Below are 23,404 nucleotides of genomic sequence, written 5' to 3' on the forward strand. Positions count from 1 at the left end.
ACCAATATTGTTATGGAATCAATACATGTTGTGTTTGATGATAAAAAGATTAAAGGACTGCAAGATGGAGATTACCATGAGAGCCTCAAAGACAATGTGGAGATGGTTAGTGATGACAGTGATGATAAAAGTGATCAAGAAACTACTAATAAGGATAGTGCAGAAAAATCTACAATCAATAAAGCTAATAACTCAACATCCATCGAGTTACAGAATGCTTCATCCGTCAACAGACAATCTGCATCATCCATCGGGAGACAATCAACTTCATCCGTCGGAACTCAAAATACACCATCCGTCGGGTCATCAAAAGAAGCTGAAAGTCAGAATAGATCACTTACAGAAAGTTCCCCTTTCTCAAATCATAGATTCACAAACTCAGGGGGAGTTTCTAATAATCAAAACTCAATCGCACATCAAGACAACAATGAGGCCTCTTCATCTAGAGCTAATCTACCTCAATAAAGAAAATGGACAAAGGATCACCCCTTTGAGCTCATCATTGGTAATGTATCTTCTAGAGTTCAAACAAGGAGAGCCACTCAAGAAGAATATCTATATAGCAGTTTCCTATCTAAGGAAGAACCAAATAAGGTAGAAGAAGCTTTATTGGATCCTGATTGGAGTTTAGCTATGCAGGAGAAGCTAAACCAATTTGAAAGGAACAATGTTTGGAAGTCGGTACCCAAGCCTAAAGGAAAGAATCCAATAGACACCAAATGGGTATTCAGAAACAAGATGGATGAAAATGGCATAGTAGTCAGGAACAAAGCTAGATTGGTTGCTAAGGGCTACTGTCAACAAGACGGAATAGATTTTGATGAAACCTTTGCTCATATTGTAAGACTTGAAGCCATCAGAATCTTCTTAGCCTATGCAGGCCATGCCAATTTCAAGGTCTATCAAATGGATGTCTAGAGTGCCTTTCTAAATGGAGATTTGGAGGAGGAAGTCTATGTCAGTCAGCCTCCTGGTTTTGAAGATCCAAATCTACCTGATCATGTATACTATCTTTTGAAAACACTCTATGGATTGAAGCAAGCACCTAGAGCCTGGTATGACACTTTATCAAAGTTTCTTTTAGAGAATCACTTCACTAGAGGTACTGTAGACAAAACTTTATTCTTTAGAAATGTTAATGGCTCTAGCATACTTGTTCAAATTTATGTAGATGACATTATTTTTGGCTCTAAAGATGAAAAACTTTGCAAAAAGTTTGCCAAATTGATGTAAAGTAAGTATGAAATGAGCATGATGGGAGAACTAACTTACTTTCTTGGTTTGCAAGTTAGTGATGGAATATTCATTAGTCAAACTAAATACATTTATGATCTTTTAAAGAAGTTTTAACTAATGGATTACACATCTGCAAAAACTCCCATGGCCACTACAACTAAACTTGAATTAAACACTACTGAAAAGTCTGTGGATATTTCAAGTTATAGAGGCATGGTTGGCTCACTTCTATACTTAACAGCTAGTAGGCCAGATATAATGTTTGCTACATGTCTTTGTGCTAGATTTCAGGATGATCCTAGAGAATCTCATTTAATTGCTATCAAGAAAATTTTCAGATATCTCAAAGGTACACCAAAACTTGGCATTTGGTAACCTAGAGATTCTGGTTTTGATCTAACTGGTTATTCAGATGCAGATTATGCAGGTTGTAGAATTGATAGAAAAAGTACAACATGAACCTGTCAATTTCTAGGAAACAAGCTTGTGTCCTGGTTCAGTAAAAAGCAAAATTCAGTTTCTACTTTTACAGCAGAAGCTGAATATATTGCTGCTGGCAGTTGCTGTGCACAGATTCTGTGGATGAAAAACCAATTGCTTGACTATGGTCTACAAGTGGAAAGAATTTCTATTTCTGTGATAACACAAATGCAATTGCCATCACTGAAAATCCAGTACAGCATTCAAGAACAAAGCACATAGACATCAAGTACCACTTCATAAGGGAACATGTAATGAATTGTACTGTGGAACTACATTTTGTTCCAAGTGAAAAACAGGTTGCAGATATATTTACCAAGCCACTGGATGAATCCACCTTCTCAAGGTTGGTAAGTGAGTTAGGTATGCTTAATTACTCTTAAATCTTTTCAGATTTTTTGCAAGTTGTAATGCAGCCAGAAATTTAATTGATTTTTCAGTGTTGGATGAAATTTTGGCTAAGTCAAGATTTACATCCCGACGGATGATCATTATCCATCGAGTTTGATCATCCGTCGGAATACAATTTGTTAATAAAATCAATTATTTTTCTGGAATTTTTATAACTCGACGGATAACTGATTTATCCTCATCCGTCGAATTGTCTCATTCCTAGCCGTTGATTTTCTGAACATTATCCATCGAGTATACTTACAGTTTGTAAGCCTAACACGACGAATAAGTGATGGAATTTTTACAGTTTATTTTTAAACGACTATTTTGGGCAATTTTTATTGGTCACTTTTTTTTACTTTATTATTTTTGACAGTTATTTTTGAGATAGTATAAAGGCAAAATTCATTTTCATTTCTTCTCTTTTATCATTCTCAATTCATCTGCTCTAACTTCTTTTCTTTCTCAAAAGAAATTACCCTCTCTCTCTCTCCGCAATTTTTTACTCTCTAACAATGGCACCAGTCGTCAAAGTAATGTCTCAAACTGGCTTTATCTATGAGAAGAACAATTTCACGACTCTAATGAACAAGGGGATTCAGCAGTCTGGCGACTATCACAAAATAATGGATTTTGTGCAAGGCCGTAAGCTCAAATATGCCATGCTGGAGTCTCCCACTATCTAATGTGAGGTTATGGAGAAAATATGGACGACTGTAGTGTACAACTCAACTGACATGTCCATCACTTTCACTATTAAAGGTAAGGAATTATGTGTTAATAGTGACATTATTAAAGCTTGCTTTAAGATTCCTGATAATACTGTCACTACGAAACACACAGACACTGATATTGTTAACATGTTAAACTGCATGGTTTATGCACTCACCATCTCTAAATTAAGTGAAATTAGGAGATTGGGTCTTAGGAAATAATGGAGTTATCTGTGTGATGTAGTTACTAAAGTATTTTCTGGTAAAATTAGCAATTTTGATTCTGTTAATATCTCCATGCTCAATATGCTCTACATGCTAGTAACTGATAAATACTTCAATTTTAATGATCTAATCTTGTTTGAGTTGGGGTTTAGGTTAGGGGAGCTTAATAAGAGGTGTAAGAATGTTTATTATGCTAGATTTTTCATGATGCTTGCTAACCACCTCTCTGAGGATATTGTGCTTGAGAACCCAACCAACAAGTTAGATTGTTGGGTTCAAAAAAGAAGAATTATTGCAGATCTCAATAGAGCATATCACCACAAAGAGGTGCCACTCTTGTACTTTCCAGTAATGGAGGCACCTCAGGTAAGTGAGGTAATTTCAACTGTCTCTACTCTTTCAACCTCAACCATATCTTTGCCTTCTAGTGTAGCAGTGGCATCTGTGTCAATGACCAGAAAGATGCCTACCCAAGCTACCAAGACCAAAGTTTCAAAACCAAAGACAAAGAAATCCCCCTCTGGTGTCTCTCAAAAGATGCCAGTTGTAAAATCCACTAAACACAAAGAGGGGAGTGTGAAGGTGGGAAAGACAGTGAGGGACAGGGTGAAAATCAAAGAAGCCCTAAGGATAAGGATGGTGAGTATAGTATACCCAAACCAAGACACACCACAGTTTCCCAACAAACTGTGGTTGTTAATAAGGATAAAAGCCTAATTCTAGTTTCATCCTCCCAAAAGGATGTAACTATTGAAACAAGCTCTCAACCAGGAGCACAGAACAAAAGGGGTAGGGACATAAGTTCATCACAAACCTACATAAGAAAGAAGAAAACTAAAACCCTTGGGGATGCACAGGGTACACACACAGTGCAAACTGGGGCTAAAGACCCAGTCACTGCACCATCTCAAAGTCAAATTGATGCGGCTCCAACAAATATGGAGTCACAGCCAAAATCTGTACAAATTAAAACACCTCAAATACCAAATTCTCCCACACACTCTTTGGATGTTGACATGATTCAAACATCACAACCATATTCTCTATCTTTAACTCTGTTGGAGAAGCCAAAAATCCATGCAAGTGAGCATCATCTTCTAGATGATTTGTTGGCTCACTTGCCATTTCTTTCTGAGGCTGTTGAGACATATGTGCCATAATTTTCATCAATCTGCACAGAGTCCACAATAGTTTCCACTCCAAACTCATTCATTTCTACTCACTCGATGGATATTGTTCATCCGTCGAGTAGTGATTGTATCCCGACGGATGTGCCTAACAGCAGTCATCCATCGGATAGTCAAATTACTAAACCGATAGATATTTCTCATCCGTCGGGTGTCTCTGCACAACTCCAAAGTTCAACTATAGTCACAAGTGCAGATGCTTAGTAATTGTGCAATCACTATTAGGATTGAGGGAAGGTAGTGACATGAGTGAGAGTCTGGGTTGCTCCCAGAAAAAAGGAGAGAATAAGAGTGATCCAAAGCAGTCCATTTCTTCAGGACTGGAAAAAGTGAGTGTGAGGAGTTTCACCTTAGATGGTGAAGGTGAGGGTGTGAGGGTGGGAAGACAAGGTGAGACCTTGATGCAAGAAAAGAAAGATAATGAGAGAAATGCAGGTCTAGGAGATATAAGGGTGGGTGTCATTGCAAGTGAGTTAATGAATGTCTAGGATGCTAACAGGGAGGAACTATTTCAGTAAAGTCAAGATGTTGTAGATTCCACCTCCTTGGATGCTGAGGCATTTACTCACCCTGTTCCAGCATATCAACTTCTAGCTGGACAGGGAAATGACAATGCAGAAAGGATGCTAAACTTGGTGCACACCGCACAGTCCATGCAAAGAGCTAAGAATGCCATCACAGTTTTGCCTTCAACAGCTGGTGATGTTGATTATAAGACTGGTGGCTCAGAGGAATTCGTTGGAGGTGAGGGTGGAGATAGTGAAGAAGAGCCATTGGACATAGGGGGAGAAGTAAGCCCTAGTTCAAGATCAGGCATGCCATCTTGGGCATTTTCAAAACAGTGTGATGAACACTATTTCAAGACCATTATCATCCAACTTATCATCCAAACACAGTCTGCACTTCAATCAACCACAAATGCTAGCACCAAGATGCTTCTGCAAGCACATCTTGCATCTCTCCAACTACAGCAAATATCAGGCTACCAACAAAGTCAAAATGTCTCCCTCATCAAAAATGAAGTTGATCAACTTAAGAAAGACATGTCTGACAAGTTGGAAGCTAGACTTCCAGAGACAACAATGATAGATATCAAAAGACAGCTCAAGAAAAACTCTGATCTTGCAACCAAGGTGGATTCCTTGGACAAAAGAATGGTTGCTATGGAAGCTTCTCTTACAGTAATCCATCTACACCAAGCTCAACAAACAGACTTGCTTCAGAAACTGGTGGCTACACAGACCTCCTCCTCTGCTCAACTTGATGATAACAAAAAGGGGGAGAAAGAGAGCTCTAAGAGTGAGGGGGAGCAAAAAGTGCTCAACATTCAAGTGAGTAAAGCAATTGTGCCAACAATTGCTTTCACAAAGCCACCAGCTAAAGATAGCATTGATCTAATTAATGAAGCAGCAGCCACTTTGAGAGTAGCTGAGAAGAAGCAGTTTAGTCCAATAAACTGGGAGAAAATTGATTAGGATATTTAAAAGAAATTTGGTCTAGCAAAGAAGCCTGAAAAATCAGTCATTCATCACTCTCAAGTAAGGCAAATTTCTATGAATGATATGAGCATGAACTATCTGGAAAGAGGCCAGCCATCATGCATCAAGTCTCCAAAGGCAGATCTGATTATGAAGCCAAAGGTGAACTACCCAAAGTCTTCACTCAAGAACCCTTTGGAAACAGTGTATGAGACACCAAATCCTGATGAGAAGAAACTGTTGTCAAGATCGATTGCATTCTACAAGGATCCAGCTGATTCAGCATTGAAAAGTGAACTTTGATAAAAAAGGATTGGAAGATCAGTTTCCCAAAAATTATACTTCTACAATAACTTAAACATCCATGCCCTCTGTGGCACATGAAGAATTCAAGATAGATCCATCCAGGAATTTCCATGGTGAACCTATCATTCCAAAGGATGAGCCAATAGGCTGGGATAGTCTACCAATTCCTGAACTCAATCTACCTCATTTCATGAAGCCAAAGAAGACAAAGACCAGAGCAGTCAAGAAAGTGAAGCCCTCAACTCTCAGATCCAAGTCCCTAACCAAAGCTCAAACCAAGGTCAACAAGGGAGATATCATGTACATCTGTGACATCAAGGAATTCTCTGATCTAAACCTCTATTTAGATAAACTGGAAGAAGTTAAAGGAATTGATGCTTACAGGAATCTACCTGAAAGGTTAGTATTCAAGTACAAGGGAGGAAAAGAGATATCATGGCCACTTCACAGGATTCTTCAAGAGAGCCAATCTGTACTGATAAAAGTTTATTCATCCTTCAAAAAGAACTTTAGATTCAATGTGACAGCTAGAAGATTAGTTTTAAAGAAGATTGAAGAACTGAGGAGTATTAGAGCCAAAAATGCACTCCCAAAGACTTTAATTATTCCTTACACAGGGAGTAGAGTGCATCTAAGGCCCTACTAGCAGATGGAATTCATGGATGATAAGGGAGTTAGAAGATTCTTCAGATTAGAAGACCAGTTGAGCATCTCTAGCAATGAGACTCTTCTGGAAATGCAAGGAATCCTAGATCTCTCAGAATCTGATGAACTTGAATTCCACAGACATCTTCAAAATCAAATAGAATAAAACAACAGTTGCTTGGGAAGAAATCCCGACAATCAAGGAAACAGATCAATTTGCTCAGACTAGAGGAGCACCTTGAAAATAATTGTGAGCAAATCTTTGAACACTTTGTCTTGTAAATTTTTCAGTAAATCTTGCAGCACTTCTTAGTTTTATCTACTACTTTTTAAATCTGTATTTTTAGAGTGTTTTATTATCATCAAGTTTCTCTTAATTTATGGCTACAATTCTAGTAGACGTAAATTGGGGGAGATTGTTGGGAATATATTGTGAACTTGATGATTACATTAACAAAACACCTTAATAGATTCAACTTAGTGAAAAATGTGGCACTCGAAGGATGATCAAATATAGTCCCGACGGATGACTCAATATAGTCCCGACGGATGATGATTTGACATCCATCGAGCGAGTAGCTTATGTAACAATAAGTCATGTAGCACATTTCTGCAAACACCTTTGTACATATTCAGTAGTAGCATATAAGTCATGTTGACTTTAATTAGATATGCAGAATAGGTTGATTAATTGTAAATATAAGATGTCTTGTAATTCTGCATAAATGAAATGAAGTCAAGTGTCAAATAACTACCCGACGGATGATCAACAAAGCTACCTGACGGATGATCAACAAGGCAACCCGACGGATGATAATCATCTGCCCGACGGATGATCAATTCAAACATCTGTTGACAGTGACAACACAGTCACATGCGTCGAGTGTTTGCAAAAGGAATGTGGCAGCCTATTCAGCTGGGTGTTTGAGAACAAAGAAGCATTACCATTTCCATGCTATTATGAAGATATTCAAAGATGCTGGAATAGAGTAGTGAAGCAGCATGGTATTAGACTTGATAGGTTTTGTTTTATAATCTTGTCTTATTACTATGTAATCTTGGTGATATATAAACCAAGAGTAGCAAGTAGAACAACAACAAGACTAAGCAAATACATTCTCAGAGTAACAATTATAAGTTGTATCCTGTAGCATTTCTCTGTAAGTTTAGTTGTTCATATTTGTAAACAGCTGTGAGCTATTCAAGCTTCACAAGGTTCTCTTGATATATATATATAGTGGATACATTCAAATCCACCAGAAATTTTTTAAAGACTTGTGTTTTTATTACTTGTGTTTTGATTTATCTAACTCTTCATTCCGCACTTTGCAAATCAAACACTTATATATTATTAAGTTAGAACCATTTTTCATTAATCTCAAGAAGTAGCCAGAATTACATTCAACCCCCGTTCTGTAATTCTTGTTGTATTGTTAGGGACTAACAATTTTGAACACAAATTAAAAAGACTAACCAAGTCAACTCCGAGTTCCTATACCCAAAAGACCCCGGAGTTAAGGGACTACATATCAAATAAAAAACCCAAAAAAAATTCTTCTAAGTAATTCAAAGAACCCAACTTTGAATACAAATCAAAAAGACTAACCAAGTCAACTCATAGTTCCTATACCCATAAGACCCCGGAGTTAGGGGGCTACAAATCAAAGGAAAAAAATCAATTTTTTTCTTCTAAGTAATTGAAAGAACTCAACTTTGTATAAAAATCAAAAAGACTAACCACGTCAACTCCAAGTTCCTATATTCATAAGACCCCAGAGTTAGGGGGCTACAAATCAAAGAAAAAGAGCATATTTTTCTTCAAAATAATTCAAAGAACCCAACTTTTAATACAATGAAAAAGGCTAACCAAGTCAACGCTGAGTTTCTATACTCATAAGACCCCGGATTTAGGGGCTACAAATCATAGAAAAAACCCAAAAAAAATTCTTCTAATTAGCTCAAAGAACCCAACTTGGAATACATATCAAAAAGGCTAAGCAAGTCAACTCTGAGTTCCTATATTCGTAAGACCCCGGAGTTTGGGCCTATAATTCAAAGAAAAAATGCCAATTTTTCTTCCAAGTAATTCAATGAAACCAACCCTGGAATACAAATTAAAGAGGCTAACCATGTCAACTCCGCATTCGTATATTTATAAGACCCCGAAGTTAGGGGCTATAAATCAAAGAAAAAATCCAATTTTTTTCTTTTAATCCCCCATCCTATATATTTCTTTTAATCTGTACTCCCCCATCCGAGAAACCCGCATAAGGTAGAGGGAGGCAAATGATAGGACATAATAATATTGGCCCATGAAAATTCTCGTAAAGCCCAATAAAAAGGAGCTCAGGGCCTAGTTACAAGAATATGACCACATGTGGTAGTGGGCCCCAGGAGGTCTTGTCATATTATAATATTATTCCCAATCAAGGGTTTGTGAGTATGAGGAATATTCCTTAATTACGGGACATGCACTCCCACACAAAAGTGACACACGCTAAACGCACCCGGCACACTCCAACAACATATGATACCTGGACATGTGCCCACATCTGGACGTCCAAGTGCCCAGGATCAAGAACGTTTTAACGGTCCTGATTCGAGAACAAGACAGCTGGACATGTGCTCCCATCATAAATGTTCAGATTTCTAGGATCCAGAATATTTCAACGGCCCTGATTTAAGGTACGAACCCCAAATCTTAATTTAAGGCCTATAAAAGGCCTCCAAAAAGGTATTTCAGGGGTGACATTCTCAACTCACCTACACACGTATACAGACACCACTCATATATTTTACGTAATTCCCATATTTTCCATCTTCTCCAAAATTTTGTCGCATTCTCACGCCGAAGGTTCCGCGGGGACGCCCACCCTCTCCGATTCTATTTTGCAGGAACCCCTTTCACAACTAAACCTCACACACCCAAATTCTTGCACAAATGAAGAGGGAATCCGGATAGGATGATAAGACCCCAGGGGCAGATTGAAGTTATGAACATGCATGAGTTATAAACAAAAAAAAAATGACAAATATAAATATTATTTTATTAATTTATAGATATCGTATAACTTTTTATTATTAAATTTATTTCTAATAGAAAAAACAAAAAAGAATTAAAAAATAATACTTGATTCATGACGAATATTATCAATGATTTGCAGGCTATTACGTGAACCCGTAAGATTTATCCAGTGCGCACCCGAAGGGTAGCGGCTGCGGGTTACCTACGATAAAAAAAAATATCCATTTTTGGAGTTGAGATTTTTACAAGATAGTAAACATATTCCCTTTGTTTTTTATGTATACGCATGTTAATCATGCACATATTATTAAAATTGTAAAGGCAATATGCATGCCATGCATGTATAGAATACACATGTTATGCATGTATATATTTTATTAATATTTTGAAAATCATTTATGCATTCTCAGATATATACTCCGTGATTATTTTAAAAATTTGTTACTACCTATGGGTCCACGAACCATTTTGACTCAGAATTTCTTCAAATATGTACTTGAATTAATTCGAGATGTGAGTACAACACAAGTTAGCGAAGAATATGGCCCTTGTGTTACTTTTATTGGAACAATATTTTTATTTTTTCGTATTTGGTGAGAAGCGTTTTTATCTTGAAAAATCATACAATTACCTCATAAAAAGTTAGCCATACCTACAAATGATATAAATATTGTTGTTACTTTGACTTTTACCTTGAAAAATCATACAATTATCTCATGGGAAGTTAGCCGCACCTACAAATGATATAAATACTAATATTATTTTGGCTTTACTCACATTAGAGACATATTTTTATGCGGGTCTTAACAAAAAGGGATTGGATTATTTCGGAAAATATATTCAATAAACCCGATCCTTTTAGCCATTAACATCTTATCACTTAGTTTTCGACTAGACAGTTAAAATGTAGAAATTGTGAATGTTGGTCATCATTTTATGACCGGTAGGCTAGTCAAACATAAATTATATGCAACAGATTAATGCTCAATTATTCTTATATACCCAAAATATTCTTCTCTTTTTCTATATATAAAGGGAAAAGGAAATGGAAAAAACTAGGAAAAATATTCAAAATACTATGTTTTTTAACTTTTTATAAAAAAATAAACATTTGTAAAGTTATTATCAAAAATGTAAATTTTTAAGTTTCATTTTCAAAAATACGATTTGCAATCTCTTCAACATGTTATCCTACTTAATTTCCAATTTTAAAAATTTTGATTTTAAGATTGCATTAGTTGCGTTTTAAGTTTGCAATATCTGCAATCTTAAAATTAATTTTGAAAAAAAAAACAAAAGTTGCATAACATGTTGCAGAGGCTGTAAATCGCATTTTTGAAAATTAAATTTAAAAAAGTGTGTTTTTGGAAATAAATTCAAAAATGACAGTACTTTCGAAAAAAAAATTAAAAAAAAAAAGGTATTTACTATACGGTCTTAGTTTTTCTATACCTGTAGAAATTATAACACTAGTCACTCATGCGCCAACATAAAACTAAAACATGAACAGTGAGGTAGTCAAACTAGCTTAGATAAACACTAAACGTTAGCCAATTTTTTTAATTAATCAACAAACACTTATTTCCGGAGCTCAGGGCACAGCTCGGTTAGGGATTTTGTCAGTTAAAATTATGCAACAAGGAAAGCTTAGTAAAAAGTAGGACAAGCTGAGATGGTTCATTCATTGTAAGTTGGATAGGTGCTAATAGGTGGAAGATGCATTCATTCATTGTATTCGACAGACAATAAGCTACGCGTCCAATGAAAGAAGTGGCACTGGAAGAATACAGAGTAACTACTAACTAGAGATGCAGAAAATATCAGAAAGGAAAACTCCATGTAAACTTAAGCTCCAAGATCCCAATTACAAAGGACATAGTTGTACTAGATATGAGAAAATGCATTGGACATTCGGAGTTCGGACTAGTGTATGGCTGCAGGCAGGAAGGTTAGCTCCACCACCAGTTGCAAATCCTCAGCCAGCCAGTGGTACATGCATTGTCTGGTACATGATAAAACCATCCTGACGTTTCTTTATTACAAACAATCATCAAAGTAGATCCTTCATCTTTTACCTTATAACATCCCTGGAGATATTTCCATGTAATATTAGGCACTAAATTTGTGACAAACTGTTTCAAGCAACACGTAAGAAAACACAAATTTTTCTGTAGATAAGATACACATATTATATAAAGAGCGAGAATCCCATGTCTTTATACAGCAACTACCCCTTGCCTCCAACAAGAGCAGCACTGTCAACAACGAACAACCACCTGCATTTACAACCGATCTTCTGAGAAGGTCATAAACCAATGTATAAAACTAACAAAAGAGAATAGTTTATACCTATGATAACATAAAACAAATGAAGGTAGACAGATTGTAAATCCATTATCAAGAACACCTACCAATGAATTTAAATCAAGTAAATTCCTCACCCTACTGGGAACATTGTCAGTTACACATTCTAGTCTGGAACTTAAAGAAGCCAGAATCTTTATCATCATCGTCATTCATATTATTTGCTACATCATGCTCGATTATTTTTGAAAGTTGACCTAGATTATCTGAAGAATCAAGCGTGGCTGAAACTTGGTAAGGTAGTACAAAACTAAAGATAGATCCATTATGCTCTCTGCTTGACACAGTCAGTTGACCTCCCATTAGTTGAACCTGTTATATATACGCACATTAATTTCAGGAAGGATCAAGATATCTGACTCTAAAAGTAACTGGAAAATTAACTGGATTTACAAAATAATCCAACATGATCGCCATTACTACTATTTAACACCAAATTAGAAGTAATAAAAATTACTAGAAAAATGTGAAGTCCATGGCTGAAAACAAGCTCGACAACAGGAAAACTAGAAGTAGAATTTAATTATTTTTAAGACAATAACGAATATGAGCTTATAAAAATTAAATAAAAAACAAAGAGGAAAGTAGTGGTAACTAAACAAGTGACCTCGACCTTCAACTTATAATAGGGGAATGTCTTGTGGACATTAAGGTCAGGTTACTGTTAATATTCAGTTGAGGATAAAGAAACTCTGTCAATCATGTACAGGAGAAACAAAAATTGGATAACCAAGAAGACGTCTATAAAATCAAATATTGTAAAATCATTTTTTAAATATTTAACTTAAGAATACAAATTGAAATTACTTAAGTGGAAAATAGGTATGTATCAGGACATTCAGTCTGTTGTGTATATGTTAGGAGTTCAACCATTTTATGCATGGAATCACAGCAAGCTATATAGATAGCTCTATGCCTTTATCTGTAAGCATATAGCCATCAGTGATAAACTGGTGAGTGATGAGTGATTACAGACATTTTGTCCGATAATTGTGATATTTGCAGGCACAAAGATTTTAAACCTTGTACCTGAATACCCAGAGTCAAAAGTATAAATATAGATTAGGGGTAACATATTTGTATTATGTATTGGACTAGTTATGTAAAGGATTAAGTGTTTTGGTCTACCGAATTTTGACGCTCTGCAAGTTGCGAACACAATGCTTAAAGATTGTTGAGGACGCATGGAGCTGATGTTAAAATTATTGTTTTATGTTGTGTTTGGTTGGGACGAATGAATGTGGGAGGAAAGGAATGAAATTTGAACTATGATGTGGCTAATTGTTGAAAAATTTCATTCCTTCCTCCATTCAAATCCTAATCACTGCATCTAGATCTCACACCACCCAATTTGAGAAAGAATGATTCATTCTCCATCATACCCGTTTTCTACCCAGATCTCATCATGGTAAATTTTTACCCACTCAATTTGTTTTCCAAGTCTTCCCTCCTACCTCCTATTGTTTACTTATGATTTGATCATTTTATTCCATTCCAGTCACCCCAACCAAACACAACACTAGAAGAATTCTGCCAGCTTAAGTATTATATTGAGAATCGTTCATGCCTTTATTTAGCGCCACACTTGGTTAGTTGGTTTGATTGGCTCCTCAATATTTAATTTTAAGTTCAAATTATCTGGTTCTTTTTTTCTGTTGTGTTCATACTATGATTTATATCTTTGTTTTCTTTTTGCATACATGTAAAACTTCACACAAAATGCCAACATACTTGTTGCAGCTTACCCATGGTTAAAAACTAGTAGCTACAAGAAGAAACAATTGAAGATATGTAATTTGAAAAGAAAAACAAGCATATATACGTAAAGCCTGTGATAAAACAACTGAAGGCACCAAATAATGGCCTAGCCTCTAATAAAACCTGCCACTTTACATGCATAATCTCTGAAAAACATATTTAAGAGGAGTGAGATAAACTTCAAAAAAGAGCAGCCGAGACCTGCTACTATGTGTACAAGGAACCAAATAAATGGTAAAAACACACTGAAAAAAATATTACCATCTGTTTGCACATCGCAAGTCCTGCTTCTGCCCTGGCATACTTTCGAGCAATGTCTGCACCAGCTTGCATGTTTCCGTTGAATAAGGTTAAAAGAGCTTTCTCTGTTACATTTAAGTGATAATTAGATAGATAAGATAAAATAGAATTACCAAAGTGAGGTAAATGGTTAATGAAATCAATCAAATATTTATAAAGCCATTAGCCATCACATAATTAAACTTAATTAAGGAAATGCATAACGTGCAACATATCAACAAAATCACAGTAAGCCAAAGTCGCAGGAAGGTTATCTGATAAATTTTGGCCGCCGATCGGACACACTTTATGATAATTTTCATGTGTTCAAATATCAGCTCAATTTACCCGTTCTCTTTTCTCTCTTCCATCAAGAAGTACTTATTTTTCCTCACTTGTGCATATAAATGTCTACGCTCAAAATATCCAGAACATTCTTACTATTATCTTTCTAAGCAACTCTCGCTTCACTTTTCCAACTATGTCTTTCACATCATGGCTGCAGAAGACATTTAAGTGACATGTTTTGACATCATTCATCTGTGGTTATGTTTCTATTTCAAAAATTAGAGCTATTAAAAATAAACTCAAATGTCCTCAACATATTTTTATAACTTCCCAGTGGTCACTCCCAATAGTAGCTATCCGATTAATATACTTGTCATTCTATAATCTGATATATCAAAATGTTACACGTTGAGAACCTTATGCCTGCTTATGTGATTATCATGATCCTCAAGGTACTGATCAAATGTCATACCTATTTTTTGGCACCCCATACCAGTTGATGCTGAATATAAATTGTATGTTCGGTAAATTTATTACAACATACAAAAATTAAACAACGATTTCATCTTGAAAAATTATGTCACTAATTGTTCGTGAGACCGAGACACATACAGTTATAATTATGTACATGAAAAATTGATGACTTCCATCTAGTAAGTTAACAAGTTATAAGCTCCTGGATTACAAATGAATAAACCAAAAAGTAGTACCTGGTATTCCAATTCCCGTATCATAAACATCACACCGCATCCACACTGTTGTTTGATGGGGAGGGTATTCCTCTCTCTCAGCATTTTCTGAAGCTCCATCTTGCAAGGAGATCCTAATTTTATCCTTATGTGCATGACTCTTGTAGGGGCCTTCCTCAGGTTTCTGTCCATGTAAGTCTTTCTGATCAGTTCTGCTCTGAGAGGTTGATAGGCACTTCTGATCTTTACTCATCTGTATATGCAATATTGGGAAATTCACCTTGCTTATAAGCACATGGATCGTCTGCAACATAAAGCTTTATCCCAACCTTCCCCTCACGAGTGAAATTGATTGCATTACTATCAAACAGATATTAATTGGGAGCGTGCTTAGACCAGTTGTAAGTGATCAACTATTGACTTGAAAAAATTGCCATAGACTGAGGCACTTTAGAAACTGTGAAATTTCATTGTTTCAGTTGTGTGACGCCATTTTGTATGCAATGGCCTAACACAAAGATGTACTAATGGATCTTCCAAAAGGATTTTGTACCAACTAAAGCTTTATAAACTTTCATTTTTATTTCCATGATGCAGTTAAAAGACCATTAAATGCAAATAATTTTTAATGTCCGCCTCTATCTAGAGATTTATTTGCACAATGTTATAACTAAAAGGGAAATACTGGAAACAGAACTACAACGCAAAATTACTCAACGCACACCAAAGGGCATTGTTTACTACCTAGAAGAATGTAGTTAACAAAATCAATATGACAGAAAGGGAACTTCACATAACTTAACGGTTTATACCTGATTAATGTAGTGAGAATCTGACGAATCCATAGAAAATCTCCAATGACCTGAAGTTGGTGCAAAATTCTCAATATAACACTGTATATAAACGAATATTGAGGTATGTTGTGAGTAGACTTTACACGCTTCACTTTTCAAGAAAGAAGACAATCATCCATCTTTCAATAATACTAGAATGTTTCATTATCAAGGAAATCTGATTCAGTAGTCTTCTGTACATAGAAGAAAGTTAAATTAGATTTAGAACTATATGCAAACCACAGACAATCTTAGGTGCAGACAACTTTTGTATAATTATGAACAAGAAAACATCCGTGTAGCTGTAAAGTAAACATTTTTGTACAGCAGTATATATATAGGTCAACCCTTAAGGGTATAGTTTCTGCAAATAGATCACGTAAGAAAATATGACTGATGTTCAGACGAAATATACATTCACTTTAACAAAGAAGTTCATACACATACGGGCTACAGCATATTGAGCATACATATAAGTTAAGTGTTCATACACTTTAGTCTAAATGTAACTAAACTTAGATAAACTTGTACTAAATGCTTGAACTAGTATATAGATAGTAACATAGATATAAATTATTATGTCACACGTAATTAATTTCAATCTTGGGTTAAACTAATACTTCAACATATACCAAATCCGTTGCTGTATAGGTAGCACTTACTCACCAACGGACATATGGATCAGAACGCCTGGTCTTAGTATTGTTAAGAACACCCGTCCATCACATTAAACTGGAAAAATCAAGTTATAATTTTTAGTTTCTGTAAGATACTCCCTACTTCACCATTTAAAACATAGATATAGAATATTGCAATGTCGTCAGCGCATTAACATGATAAGTGTTAATTCTGACACAATATTTTGATGTACTACATAGAACATAACCGGTGATGACTGTTTTCCGTGATATTTCCTTTAACAGATTATCCGATGGGGTATGCACTTCATAGAACAGGTGTCAGATTAAATAGTTTACATGCTTTACTGTAGATAATTGTTTTAAGTAATTAAGCTATACAGTGAAGCCCTCACCTCCAATGTTATTATTTTCTCTAATGATGCTGCAGCTGTCTGGAGTACATGCTTTACAACCTCTCTTGGCCTAAATTTGGTAGCTTTCAACCTCACTACTCCTAAAAGAATATCACAGAAATGTAAATTTATAAATCTAGGTGAGACAAGTCCTGCAGACGTTGGTATACCTGATTGGAGACAAAAGATTATATGATAAAACAATTAAGATAAAGATTGAGCTCCAAACCTAATCCGGCTTTGGGAAGGTCAATGATTTCATTAACTATTTGTAGGACCAAAGTTCCAGAAGATAATATGAGACTCAAAAGTTGTCTTTGCTCCTTGTCAAGTTTTGTTGTTGAAAGGTTCTCAGCCATACTTACGAGACCTGCTAGTGGAGATCTTATCTCATGTGACACAGTTGCAAGCATTTGTTTTGCTTGCATAGTTTCATCTGCAGCAGAAGCATGGATAGGTATACATGAATAACTTGATTTCTGCCAAAAGCAACAAATCTAATCAAAATTCAATTATCTGGCCAGAGTTGACGAACCTGTAATGTGAATCGATTTGTTAAGTTCTGTCGCCTTGACCTTTTGCACTGCTATCTCCTCCCTAAGTTGTGCCATCTTCTCTCTTTTTCTAACCTATGATCGCAAAAATAGTATGTCAAAATACAAGAGAGGACAAGAGCGTATGTCATAATACACGTTAGTTGAATATGCTCACCAGAACCATGTGGAACCAAGTTTCTGCAACAGTCATCCAAATTAATATATATTTTTTACTTTCTTATACTAAGACAATTCTAAATTATAAAGCAAAGTTGTGTTGTATGAATCTTTTTCTTTAAGAACTATAATACCATGAAACACAGATGGCAAATTTTGAAATTTTGATTTTTGAAGTACATTTTGCATCTGTTCAATGATACAATCCAAATGCTTTCAAAAGCGTGTAAAAGCAGGTGTATATCTTAAAGGGTGTTATAAAAATTGTAATTCAAAACTTGCCCTGGTTTTAACCCTTGAAATCAGTTCAGATTATTTTAACAACAATTACATATTCATTAGAGTCAGATGATGAGTAAAACGTACACTTACATATTCATTAGAGTCAGACGTAAGATGGAAAAACATTAAAATTGACATATATAATAGCTCACCTGATCAGTGACATCCATTCCCCGGCCTTGCTGAATACAGGTTCGACATATATCAGAATTGTCTTTAATCCAAACAGTTCCGTCTCAAATGTAATTTCTCTTTTAGCAGCTATTCCTCGCTCCAGTACTTCCCGTTTAAAGTCTTGAGACTCTTTGACACCATCACCAGCGTAAATCTGGTCATCTGTTTTTCCTATGATACATAAAAACAGTGTTTGAGGAAGGTCCGTACCACATTACGTTCAGAACTAACAACCACTGATACTGAACGTTATACCCAAAATTTAGCATTCGTGGGTCAAATGCGGACTAATTACGATCAAATTCGGTATTACGTTGTAGAAAATAAGGACAGTCTCAAGACATACAGGACGCGCCCTACTTTGAGGGTGTGGTTTGTGAAGGATGACTTTATGATAAGAAAGCTTGAAAGTACATGATTAGGGCAGAACGCGTCTAGGTGTAGTACACCTGTCCACCATGGTGAAAGTATATGGCAATTGTGGTTTTTTGGCAATAGAAGATGGAGGACACTCACGCGCCCAGGGTCGTAGGACGCGTACTGTGTTTGGTCAATATATTTTCAATGGTGACCTCATGGCAAAAGTATGCATGGAAAGGAGCAATGGATGGCTATCTTTACTCACATCTTTATTGTAGGTACTCTTTGAAGAATTCCCTCCTTGACTTCTCCTTGAGACAGTCAAGGAGGGGGATGACCGTGAAAAGTTTGAAGGCCTCCAGGGATATGCCTGATGATTGAAGGCTTCCTCCTGTATTCAACGGGTGTCCTCGTTGGGGATGCGGGGTTAACTTTGGTGTGTGCTTTGGGAGCTCTGTTCTTGTATTCAACGGGTGTCCTCGTTGGAGGACTTTGAAGTCATCCTGCACTTTGCACCCAAGAGCTTGGGATCACCTGCCATGTTATCTGGTGGGTTATCCTCATTCGGGGGACAGGGATGCGTCCGGCACTTGGGGTGAACCGTGGCTATACCTGCGTCTGTAAATCAAGGGAGATAGCTGTAGCGAAGTGTTATCCTTGCGCAGGGAGATACATTATCCGTGAAGCCCTACAATTATGGACGAGCCTTGGGCCTTCGCGGTTGGGCCTCATAGTTGGACATTCCTAAAGATAGCGGAAGATGAATTCTGGATGGCTTCTACCGGGCCTAGGAATAAGAAGTCTAAGCCCATTAGATTTTGTTGTGGATATGTTGTGAACTTGATGATTTCATTAACAAAAACATCTTAGTAGATTTAGTGAAAAATGTAGCACTCGACGGATAAGGAATATAGTCCCGACGGATTACTCAATATAGTCCCGACGGATGATGATTTATTATCCATCAAGTGAGTAGCTTGTGTAATAATGAGTCTGTAGCACATTTCTACATACACCTTGTTTAGATTCTGTAGTAGCACTCAAGTCATGTTGACTTTAATTAGATATGCAGAATAGGTTGATTAATTGTACATAGATGATGTCTTGTAATTCTGCATAAATGAAATGAAGTCAAGTGTCAGATAACTACCCAACGGATAAACAACAATGACACTCGACGGATGATCAACAAGGCAACCCGATGGATGATCATGTACCCGACGGATAATCAATTCAAACATCTGTTGATAGTGACAACACAGTCACATGCGTCGAGTGTATGCAAAAGGAATGTGGAAGCCTATTCAACTGGGTTTTAGAGAACAAAGAAGCATTGCCATTTTCATGCTATTATGAAGATATTCAAAGATGCTGGAATAGAGTAATGAAGCAGCATAGTATTAGACTTGATAGGTGTTATTTTATTATCTTGTCTTATTACTTTGTTATCTTGGTGATATAAACCAAGAAGTAGCAAATAGAACAACAAGAACACCAAGCAAGATCATTATCTCAGAGAAATAATTGTAAGCTGCATCCTTAGCATTTCTCTGTAAACTTATTTGTTCATATTTGTAAGCAGCTGTGAGCTAATCTTGCTACACAGAGTTCTCTTGATATAATATATATCTCTGGTGGATACATTCAAATCCACCAGAAAGTTTTTAAAGACTTGTGTTTTTAATTACTTGTGTTTTGTAAGATAGAACATTTTATAATTTGTGAAAAAGGTTCAAGAATTCCATTCAACCCCCCTTCTGTAATTCTTGTTGCATTGTTAGGGACTAACAATTGGTATCAGAGCAAGCTCTTGAAGAACAAAGAGTTTAAAGATCACAACAAATAACAAGATGAACAAGAAGGATGTTGGAGTCAAGATTCCTTTTCTGGATAAAGATAATTACCATCATTGGAAGGTAAAAATACATCTCCATCTACTTTCTCAAGATGAGGCCTATGTGGATTGCATAGAGAGAGGTCCTCATGTGCCAATGAGAGCTGCAATTGGAAACGAGCCATCAGTCCCCAAGCCAAGGCATGAATGGTCTGATCCTGATATTGAACAAGTCAGGAAAGATAAGAAGGCCATGAATATCATGTTCAATGGAGTTGATGGTGACATGTTTGACAACATCATCAACTGCAAAACTGCCAAGGAAGTTTGGGATACTATACAGATTATCTGTGATGGCACTGAGCAAGTAAGGGAAAATAAGATGCAGCTACTCATTCAACAATATGAGCATTTTTATAGTGAAGAAAGTGTGTTAGATATATTTGATAATGTCATGGCTAATATGTTTTATATTTAGCTTTCAGATCTTACGTGAACAGGATAAATCAGTACTTAACTGTTGATCAGTACTTATACTGGAAGTCAGGACTTAAGAATATCAGTACTTATATTATCAGGAGATAATCATCAGAAGATAGATATCAGAACTTAAGTGCTGAAGGACAATCAAATAAGGACAGTAGCTGATTAAAGGAAAGAAGATCGAGATAAACATAAGAAGAGATATGCATGAAGAAGGAATTCCGTGAAGAATGGAATACTTGGAAGAAAAGATATCTGATTGTATATTTTAGGAAGCAGAATTATATTCCATATCAATTAGCAATTATCTTGTAACTGTGTAGTATATAAACACAGGCATAGGGTTTACACTATAAGTGTTATCATTATCGAAGTTATTATTCTTTATAACCCTAGCAGCTCTCGTGATATTTGTTCATCACTGAGAGGTAACAGTTCCATACTGTAACAGAGTTTATTGTTTCAATAAAGTTTGTTTTCTGTTACTTAAGTTCTTAAAGTTCGATTTGAGTGTACTATACACTGTATGCACCCCCTCTACAGTGTGTGTATGACCTAACAATTGGTATCAGAGCCTATCTGTTAACTTACATACAGTTAAAGATCCAAACACAATCATGTCGGACACAGAAACTCCAACTAAGCCTACCACAACTGAGGAACCACCAAAGACACTAATTCAGAGTCGGTATGAGACCATCAGAGTCCCCATACTGAGACCATCTGAATATCCCATATGGAAGGTAAGGATGACCATGTTCCTGGAAGCAACAGATCCAGAATACCTGGATAGAATCAAGGAAGGTCCTCACAAACCAACCAAACTCGCTGTTGCAGTTGCAGGTGAAGCAGCAATGACCGTACCAAAGGAAAAGAGTGATTATACTGCTGAAGACATAGCGTCAATTGCTAAGGATGCTAAGGTACGACACTTACTGCATAGTGCCATTGATAATGTAATGTCAAACAGGGTAATCAACTGCAAGACTGCTAAGGAGATATGGGATGCTCTGGAAACAAGATGTCAGGGAACTGACACAATTAAGAAGAACAGGAAGACAATACTCACTCAAGAGTATGAACACTTTGACTCAAAGACTAATGAGTCATTGAATGATTTATATGATAGATTTGTCAAACTTTTGAATGATTTGTCATTGGTTGATAAAGAGTATGATCTTGAAGATTCAAACCTTAAGTTCCTGTTAGCTCTTCCTGAATGCTGGGATTTGAAGGCAACGACAATAAGAGACAACTACAATCTTGATGAAACAACTCTTGACGAAATCTATGGAATGCTCAAGACTCATGAGCTGGAGATGGAACAAAGAAGCAAGAGGAAAGGAGGAAAGTCAAGAACAGTCGCTCTTAAGGCTGAAGAAGAATTCCCCAAGGCAGCTTCCTCAAAGAAAGACAAGGGTAAAGCTCTTTTCATAAAGTCTGATACTGAGTCATCAAGTTCTGAGAGTGATGATGACTCAGATTCTGAAAGTTTGCCTGAGACCGATGCTGATGAGGAGATGATGAAGCTGTGTGCTCTTATGGTGAAAGGAATCACCAAGATTGCATACAGGAAGTTCAGGAAGGGAAAGAAGTTTTCCAGAAAAAGTATAAGTTCTGATAAGAAGAATTTCAGAAGATCTGAAGGAAGAGGAGGAAAGTCTGACAGAGGAGATTACACCAATGTTAAATGCTATAATTGTGGAGAGAAAGGCCACATATCTCCTGACTGCAAGAAGGTAAAGGGTGACAGAGGCAAGGCTCTTGTCACAAAGCAGAAAAGCTGGACAGACACTTCAGACTCTGAAAGTGAGGAGAACTATGCATTGATGGCAAATGCTGATAAAGAAAGTGCTGAGAGCAGTTCTGAAGCTGCTGAAACAAAGGTACCTCAGACTACTTATGCTTTTCATACTGATGATATTAATGAGTTGAGAAGATATCTTAAAACCATGTCTGTTAGTTATAGAGATCAAACCTTAACATGTGAAAGATTAACTTCTGAAAATCTTGCTTTTAAGAAAAGAAATGATTTCTTAGAAAAAGAGTTAGTTATATTCCATCAAACTCAGAAGGATAGAGATGATGCTTTTTATGTTAGGGATGAAGTGCTAAAAATGAATGAATCTCTAAAAACTGAGTTAGAAAAGGAAAGAGAGATAATCAGGACTTGGACTAACTCTGGCAGAACAACTCAAAATTTGCTAAGTAGTGAAAATTGGAAAGAGGGCTTAGGTTATGGAGAGAATAAGAATGACAAAGGAACTGAAGAAATTAAGCCTGTTGTTAAGCAAAAGCCAAAGTTAAAACCTGTTAAGTTTGTAACTGTAAAGTCTGATAATGAGAAATCAGAAGTTAAAGAGGAATTAACTTCTGACAAACTAAAACAGGAAAAGACAGCTGAAGTAAACATAGGCTTAATGACAAAGAAGTAGCTTAAGCATAAGCTGAAAGATGTCAAGAATGCAAACAAGGTAAAATCACCTAGGAAAAATAAGAATGGAAAGGAAGGTGTGAATAAAAGCAATGATTATAAACCTGTTCCTGATGCTCCTAGGAAAACATGTCATAACTGTGGAAGTTCTAACCATCTGGCTTCTTTTTGCAGGAAAAATAAGAATATTAA

General features: G+C 36.2%; 1 pseudogene; it reads right to left on the reverse strand.

Moving 5' to 3' along the window:
- Positions 1 to 11,378: 11,378 nt before the first annotated feature.
- Positions 11,379 to 23,404, reverse strand: part of LOC141670836 (histidine kinase 5-like) — a 65,646-nt pseudogene continuing 53,620 nt past the window's right edge.

This window comes from Apium graveolens, chromosome 7, assembly GCF_009905375.1.
Source record: "Apium graveolens cultivar Ventura chromosome 7, ASM990537v1, whole genome shotgun sequence".
NCBI classification, from domain to species: Eukaryota; Viridiplantae; Streptophyta; class Magnoliopsida; order Apiales; family Apiaceae; genus Apium; species Apium graveolens.